This window comes from Littorina saxatilis, unplaced genomic scaffold, assembly GCF_037325665.1.
Source record: "Littorina saxatilis isolate snail1 unplaced genomic scaffold, US_GU_Lsax_2.0 scaffold_2803, whole genome shotgun sequence".
Taxonomy (NCBI): Eukaryota; Metazoa; Mollusca; class Gastropoda; order Littorinimorpha; family Littorinidae; genus Littorina; species Littorina saxatilis.
Window position 1 is genome coordinate 3821 of NW_027126183.1, and position 9256 is coordinate 13076.

Consider the following 9256-nt stretch of genomic DNA (forward strand, 5'->3'; position numbering starts at 1 on the left):
GTGCCAAGAAAACCACCATAAATCACCCAGCCCAGACACATCATTCCACCGATGCTCTCCCTTTCTCGCTCTCCTGGGATGGAAACGCAAAAGAGTGGACAGAGGCCAATGGGAAAGGTTTAGACAATGAAATTATTCTGATGCAACCAAATACAGATTATCCACTGTAGGTTGTACGTGTGGGTGATTGTGTTTCAATGAAATACGATTTCCTGTCCTGAGCGTGACGTTTGTCGTCAACAAAAGATCTGTTTTTCTTTTTCATTTGCAAGAGTGAATAACAGCGACACGAACAACCATTTCCCACATTTACGGACAAAAATATACCTAATATGGGTTTACCAATCAGAAAGAAGAATATAAGGGAAAAGCATTTAACTAAGTAGATCTTGTTTTACGCAGCGACAACCAAACAAAGCATAGGCCTTCACTCGCATGCACACACCACCGCCTCAATTATAACCACCATCATCCCTACCACAACCGACGCCGCCGCCACCACAACCACGGAGAGTAGCAACCACGGAGAGTAGCAACCACGGTTGCAGACGGGCGCAGTGGCGTGGTGGTAAGACATCGGCCTCCTAATGGGAAGGTCGTGAGTTCGAATCCCGGTTGCTGTTGCCTGGTGGATTAAGAGTGGAGATTTTTCCGATCTCCCAGGTCAGCTTATGTGCAGACCTGCTAATGACTTAACACCCTTCGTGTGTACACGCAAGCACAAGACCAAGTGCGCACGGAAAAGATCCTGTAATCCATGTCGGAGTTCGGTGGGTTATGGAAACACGAAAATACCCAGCATGCCTACTCAACGAAAGCGGAGTGAAGCTGACTATGCTCTTAGAGTATAGTTTGGGGAACCCAAATGGGCAAACGAGCTCACACGTAACCCGAAAATTCTGAAACGCTGAAGAAGAAGAAGAAGTTTGCAACAGAAATGACCTTTGTGCGATCGGTATCGTCCCCGAACGCTCTCAAGCTCAAGACAACAGTGCTTTTTTTTCTTGAGGTCTTGACGACTCGCAGTTTGGCAACAACAACAACAACAACAACAACAACACAACAACAACAACAGTATCACGGTCTGTTTCGTCCTTATACGCTCTCCATTTCAACAACTATGAGTGGTTTTTGTTTGTTTTTGTTTTTTGCTGCGCCTTTTCACCAATCGCAGGTCAGACACCACCGCCACCACCACCACCATAAATGGCTTCAAATCACAATATATCAAGTAAAAATTCTGACAAATGCATGCACGCCACTGTAAGAGAACACAAGCTTGTTATTGAGACCAATGAGCACAAAAGAATAACGGTCCATGAAAAAAAGGCAAATACTAGTACTTATGGTAGCAAGATCATATGCCACTGATTTCCAACAACTGTCTTGCCAAAAGCAAGTACCAAAGCCTGTGAGTAAATAAGTGGCAAGTGAATAAGCTTTACATGAGACTCTTATAAACAAGAAGTGTAGCAGAAAACAAACAAATTCAGTTCAATGGTTTTGATGAAAATAAACAAAAACATGACCTCAACAACCACCTAAGAAAGAAAAGGTAAAAAGTTCATTGACAACTAGAAGAGTGGTATGTGGCAATGTGAACCATGACCAAAAAAGAAGAACAAATTGTACATTAGCAATTAATCAAACTCTGTAATATTGACTGAATATTGACCATGCAACATGTTCTGAAGTAAATTACAAAGGTAAAAGGAACAACATCTGATTAAAAGTAAAACTGGTGATGTAGGTGGGGAATACATACTGCAAATTGACAACAACACTTAGTTAAATGGAAAACAAAGTCTGAAGTGCGAAACTATCCCTTTCACTTACAAAGTAAGCTGCATGGACCTGTGGAGGCTCTATACATAAGACCACAAGTTTCATATCCAGAGCTGGATTCCAAGTGCCAAGGCGATGGACAAGAAGGAGAAAGAAGGCTTACAAAGTCATAATCAGTCAAAGTTTACAAGTAAAACACTTATCATAACTGTCACGCCAGATAAAAAAAACCACAGAGTAGAAAAAGACGCCCACAGGTTACATTTGATACACACGACAAAGAAGAAAAAAACTGTGTTACAAATGTCGGCAGCACTGGCACACGGAATTGTCTCCCTTCACTTTGTGGCCGGCACATGAAGTCAGTTCTTGGAGTCACAGTTCATTGAAATAAGCACACACACTTATAAACTAGCATACCACAAACACTTGAAACTGATTCAGCTGCGTTTGACATCATTCCAGATGCACCAATACACTTTCGTTTCCACAAGTACACAAGAGATCATGAGGCAAATGTGAAGATTTCACGACAAATGACATTAAATTTAAAACTACAACCTTTCCGACCATTTACACAAGCTTTAATTGCATCCTCCTATTCTCGCAAAAGAGAAGTAAGGTAGGAAATGCCCTGCATGGAATGAACCCCATCCCATCCCTAAAACATATCATATCTTTAATCAGAAATGTTTTTGTACTCAATCACAATACAATATACGTGTAATGAAGCCAGGCCGTCAGTTAGAAACAGCATTGAAATACTCTTCTTAAATGAATGCTTCACGTTCAAGTTTTGCAAGAGAACATTTCACACAAATGTCCCCCCTAACTAAGCATAACCATCACAGAAGACTTCACTTTACTTCCCCTTCCCCCATGATCACTTTCTTTGTTCAAAACGCACTTCACGAGTCTGACAGTCAAGATAACAAGCCCACAAGAACATATGACGGTAACACAGATCCTCCGAAACGAGGAGAGAGCCGTGCGCTGGTCTTGCCTCTACATTGCCTTGATCTTCATCATTATATTGTAATGCTTCTTCTGCATGTCACGATGAATCTCGCGCTCCGGCAACAAGAAGCAAAGAAGCGAATAACTACGGAAATAATTACAGATAGATCCATCAATCTATCCTGTGGTCTTCATCATCTTCATCTTTGGCTGCTTCCTATTAGTCTCATGAGGACTCCCGCGTTCCTGCAACAAAAAACAAATAACTACAGAGGCCTTTTAATAATATATTTTAGCCAACATTTGAAATTAAGACTGTGGAAACCCCCTCTCTTTCTTACTTGACGCTACATTGTAATTCTCTGTAATTATTTCTGTCCCCCTATGTTTCTACAGGAATTCAGAGGCATAAGTCAAAATAGTAAAGTATCTTCATTTTGAGATATGATGGGACTATGGGAAAAACCTCTCTCTTTCTTACTTGACGCTACATTGTAATTCTCTGTAATTATTTCTGTCCCCCTATGTTTCTACAGGAATTCAGAGGCATAAGTCAAAATAGTAAAGTATCTTCATTTTGAGATATGATGGGACTATGGGAAACCTCTCTCATTCTTACTTGATGCTACATTGTAATTCTCTGTAATTATTTCTGTCTCCCTATGTTCCTACAGGAATTCAGAGGCACAAGTCAAAATAGTAAAGTATCTTCTTTTTGAGATATGATGGGACTATGGGAAACCTCTCTCATTCTTACTTGATGCTACATTGTAATTCTCTGTAATTATTTCTGTCTCCCCTATGTTTCTATAGGAATTCTTCTTCAGCGTTCCAGAATTTTCTGGTTACGTGTGAGCTCGTTTGCCCATTTGGGTTCCCCACACTATGCTCTGAGAGCATAGTCAGCTTCACTCCGCTTTCGTTGAGTAGGCATGCTGAGTATTTTCGTGTTTCCATAACCCACCGAACTCTGACATGGATTACAGGATCTTTTCCGTGCGCACTTGGTCTTGTGCTTGCGTGTACACACGAAGGGGGTTAAGTCACTAGCAGGTCTGCACATAAGTTGACCTGGGAGATCGAAAAAATCTCCACTCTTAACCCACCAGGCGGCAGCGACCGGGATTCGAACTCACGACCTCCCGATTAGGAGGCCGACGTCTTACCACCACGCCACTGCGCCCGTCGTATAGGAATTCAGAGGCATAAGTCAAAATAGTAAAGTATCTTCCTTTTGAAATATGATGGCATATTCTTGTTTGACGCACCCTTGTGGATCGATCAATCCATCAGTTGATCTTCATCATCTTCATCTTGGGCTGCTTTCTCTTCATCTCACGACGATTCTCACGCTCCTGCAACAAGAAACAAATAAGTAAATAACAAGAAGAGCAAACGCTCGATCGAGTCACTTTCGCAGTTCTGAATATTATATGAGGCATCAGATGGACAGGAAGAAATTGCTATTCACAACACAATGAGTCACGTTCACATAAAATTTGAGCCCGGTCACTTTTATAGTTTCCGAGAAAAGCCCAACGTTAAGTTGTGTGTTGCCGATCAGAAAAGGCTAGTTATCTCCCTTGTTTTTCTGATAACGTTCGTAAAAGGCTACAGATGTAAATACTTTGATGTAAAGAATAATCCTACAAAGTTTCAATCACATCCGATGAACTTTGTCAAAGATATAAAATGTCTAATTTTTCCTTTGACGCTGACCTGTGACCTTGAAAAAGGTCAAAGGTCAACGAAACCATCGTTAAAGTGTAGAGGTCATTGGAGGTCACGACTAAACAAAATATGAGCCCGATCGCTTTGATAGTTTCCGAGAAAAGTCCAACGTTAAGGTGGTGTCTACGGACGGCCGGCCGGACGGCCGGCCGGACGGCCGGCCGGACAGACTAACACTGACCGATTACATAGTCACTTTTTCTCAAGTGACTCAAAAACAGAAATGATTACAGAGACAAATCAACCAATTAACTGATCGACCAATAAGTATGATGTTGTTCCTATTCCTGAGTTTTAAACATTTTAAAAAAGAAAAACAATGTCTACATACCTTCAGTGCTTCACACACACACACCGATGTGCCGTACATAATAAATAAGTGAATAAATAAAGAAATAGGAAGATAGATTGATCAATTAATAAGCTTTTTTTTAAACATTTTTTAAAAAAAATTCTGCATACCTTCACTCACACAAACCAGCCAAACACACATGTAAAATGACAAAATTCAAAATCAGGAAACATCTGCCCAGAGAAAGGGTGGTTCTTACTTTCTCAAGTTTTGCTCCATGATTTCCACACCCTGAATGGTTTAAAAACAAGAAAACCCACCAAGAAATCCTTTTTTTAAATCAGGAATTCTTGATTTTCGGATGAAAACTTCTATTATTGGGAAGACCATTCATCCATCCATCAAATCACCCAAATAGCCAACCAAGCAACAAAATCAAGACAAAGAAGGAAAATTCTGACACCCTGAATAGCTTGAAAACAATCAAACTCACCAAAACAATCGATCTTTCAATTGGGTATTCCTGAAATCTTTATCCTTGGATAAGCCATTCATCCATCCATCCAACCAGTCCCCCAACCAAATAATCCAGACAAAGATGGAACAATTCTGTTTTTTTTTTGTATTCTCTTTATTTATATAGCGCCTTATCCGAAGTTCAAAGCGCTTTATGCCATGTTACCATGAATGGTTGGAGAGAACAAAAACAACCCAGGATTTTTTTTTTTTTAATTAGGTTTTCCTTATTTCTAGATGGGAACTTCCTTTCTTGGTCAAACTATTCATCCATCAATCCACCCCAACCAGCCAAAAAATTCAGACAATTCCCACCTCCAGCTTGCGCGCCTTGTCCGGGTCCTCCTCAGCCATGAGTCGCTCTTTGTCGGCAAGGATCTTCTCCTCGCGTCGCAGCTGGGCCGCCTCCTGGCGTTGGCTGTGGGCCGCCTTCATGAACTGTTCCTCCACCTTCTGACGCCTCTTCTCCCCCTTCAGGCGTGCCTATGCCGCACACAATTTAGATAGTAACGTGAATGGTTGCTACTACCGTTGAAACCCCCTTCTCAAGACTTCCAAAAATATGAGCAAATTCTTAAAAAGAAGGAAGTCTTAAAATGGGGGTAATTTTACAGAGGTTATGTGCAACAAGTCTGAGAAAGCAGGAGGATCTTAACAGGGAGGGAGTCTTAAAATCGAAAATTTCTTAATAAATTTTCATTTAATTAATATACTTACCAACTCACATAAATAGCATTAACTTCAGTTTGATGCGTAAGACATTGAAGTACTAACCCTGGAAACAGGGGGAGGTAACCCCCAAATCAAAACAAAACCTTGACAACAAGGCCCTGGTAGTTACCTCCCCTCACCGGTAGCCCGCGCATGCGCGGCACATATCACCGGCAAACTCATTCCCAATGAAACACCACCTTCAACCATTAACAAAAAAACGATTGCGGGGTAGGATGGGAGGGCATTAACTATGTGAGTTGGTAAGTATATTAATTAAATGAAAATTTATTAAGAAATTTTCGATTAAATAACATATTCTTACTACAACTCACATAAATAGCAGATTGCTACATAAGGTGGCGGGAATCTCACTTAACATGATAAGAAACCAGCCTGCTTCAACCATAATTGGTAAGCAACTACTACCATTGCAGTGGGTACTAAAACACGCACAAAAGTAGTAAAGAAAGACGTCTAAACATGACGTCCAAACACCACTGAGGTGCCATACGAGAATTGTCTGGCAACAGAACCACCGGATAAAGGGTCCAAGCTCAGGCCCCATGAATTCTAGACAACCCAGAGGAAGAAAGAAAGCTCCCCCCATTTGACTGCCGCACTCATAAGCCTGTTAATGAGTGTAAAAGCCCATCTAGTCAGGGCTGCCTAGCAATAATTTGGTTCTATCCGTTGAAACGCAAGAACCAAAAGGAGCCATGCAAGACAAGTAGTCAAATACTCAAAACCTTGAGCGAGACCCAGAAGTATGTAAAACGCTACACCCTTAAGGGGAAGTGAACACTGACAAAAAGGAGTCTGAGAGCCTTCCTATAAAGAAAGGCTAGCATGTCTCCAAATCTATGGCTCTTAAAAAAGAGCTTAAAAACAAAAAGAAATCCCAAGTTGGAATTAATTTTCAAAAGACAAAAGCTTGGACGCAGGGCCCTACCACTTGTCAAGACCTGACGACGTTCCTCCAGAATAACGAAACATAGACTTCCTACGATAACAACAGTTCGTGGAAAGTCTTAACATCCTCCTGAACTGGAGAATGCTAAAGCCTATGCCCAGAATCTAGAACTTGCACTAATGCAGGTGCTGGAGGAAGGGCTGACTGCCCCCCCCCCCTTTTATTTGCACTCATAGAAAGTTAATGATGGCAAAGAAACCACCAGAAAAAATCAACCTAGATAAATAACCCCTTTCACGTAAAGCCTGTTGAGACCTAAGCTAAGTGAAAAGGCCTAAAATACGCTGTCTTGGTCGTGACTGACGAAAAGAGAGAACAATCTCTTACAAACGGCTAGACCAGAAAGACAGCTCTTAACTCAAAAGAGAGCCGTGCAAGTTCGGAAGACAAACAGATATGTCCTCCGAGGCGAGCGAGTAATAAAAAACGAACCTTTGCGTCTCCCCTCGAAGAGAACAAGAAGTTCCAAACGACCACAAGTGAAACACCCTCCACGGAGTGAAGCACTAAAAGATTAAGGCTTGAGTAAACCACAGCACCATAGTCCAAGAGGAAACGCTAAATGTTCGCAATGAACCAGAGACAATAACTTGCCCCTTGTTCAAAGGATAGAGCAAGACAAATGTCGGAAAACATCTGGCCTTGCTAGACTCTCCCACAAAAGAGTCAAATGACTTAAAGCCGAAAACAAAGGCAACAATTTGCAGGTCGGCGAGAATGCAACCTCTCATCAAGAGATGAACCGAGATTGCTCATCAAAACCAAAGCGACTTTAATCGAAAGAGGCAAAAGTCTAACTCAATACTCACTAGCAATAAGCTATGAAATTTAATCGACAAGAAAGGAAGCAAGCATACAGTGGGAGCTAGCTGTAGTGCCGAACGTGGAACGATCAGAGCCTAAGTTTGTCAACACAGAACTGAATAGGACAAACCCTGTAGCGACCGTTAAAACATAATGTCGCTATGTTACACCCTGGGAGGGTGTGAAGCCCGCCAGGCCTAGGAGATGACGTCAGTTCGTGACCGATCTCCTACCGTAAACAAGTGATACCTGAGAAAAAGATATCAAGCCCTCATCGGTGAGAAAAATCTCAAGAACGAGCAAACGTGTTCCTGAAGTACCCAAACTACCAGAACACTCACCCTCTAATGAACCAAGCTGTGAACCCAACATGATCCAAACGGTTAGCCAAAAGTAGGCTACTGCTGGTGCATGACCTGCTTGAGCAACTACCCAATCAAGACCGAGCGAATGACGCAGTAAAACTTCCTGCGTTAAGAGTCCAAGTCTAGCAAAGACAAGCACTCATAACTTCGTGGGTCGTGGCAGAAAGCACCAATGAATGACTATGACTATGAACTGGACCGTCGCTACCCGTAGGTAAGACAAAGTCGCCGAAACCGGCCGTCATGTTGCCCCCAAACTGACTTCAGACGCTTCTTGTCAAAACAGAGGAAGTCACAAGAAAGTCCGAACAACCTCCTCGAGAGGACAAAAACGATGAACGCTCAAAAACCGACAGCTGTCGTGAACTAAGGAGCATCCTTAAGAAAAATCCGGAATAAATTTCGCCGCCAATCAAGAAACACCCTGAATATGGCCGAAAACCCAGAACGCGTCTGATCCGCTGAGAGACTAAAAGTCAGACGCGGGGACCTACGCAAACAGTAATCATAGATGCCATCACGTACAAAACCTTACCATCCTAAACAGCCGCAGCAGAACAGGAAGTAAGATACACGGCATCACTGCTCCCAACAACCTGGACCCCAAAGGGTTGACATCAGAAGTTGCGGACAGGCAAGAACAAAGTGCTACGATTACCTGGAACGTCAACAAAAACGAACCAGAAAAAGGCAAAATCCCTAGTACAAAACACCCGCAACACCTTGACAGTGTGGGTTGATGCTAATGCGTACAGTCCTTCACTCCGAAAACAGAAGTGAGAGACGGGATACCAAAACCACCAACAACCTGAAACCCAAAGGGTTGACATTGGAAGCCTACTAGGCAAAGAGTCCTTGTTCCCAGAACCATCATTGGCCGAAGCCGTAAATGATTGTCCCCCAACGCAGGAGTGACCTGAAGGGGGGAACTCGGAAGTGCAAAAGGATCAAAAGAATGATTGGGCTTCCCGTTCAGCTTTGGTACGAAGCATGAAAGACGACGTGCGAGAACAATTGCTCGGAGAAGCCAGCCATGGCTGAACAGACTCCGACACATCCCCATGAGCAGTGAACAGAGGAAAGATGCTAACAGCACCGGAACTCAACACCTTAGCCATCTCA

At 42.5% G+C, this 9256-nt stretch overlaps 1 long non-coding RNA gene across 1 annotated transcript; it reads right to left on the minus strand.

The window, feature by feature from the left end:
• Window positions 1-1210: 1210 nt before the first annotated feature.
• Window positions 1211-6936, minus strand: LOC138954643 (uncharacterized). The gene is made up of 3 exons (XR_011451921.1): window positions 5597-6936; window positions 4011-4097; window positions 1211-2988 (listed from the first exon to the last, which is right to left on the minus strand). It is a non-coding gene; the product is annotated as an uncharacterized lncRNA (long non-coding RNA).
• Window positions 6937-9256: the final 2320 nt, after the last annotated feature.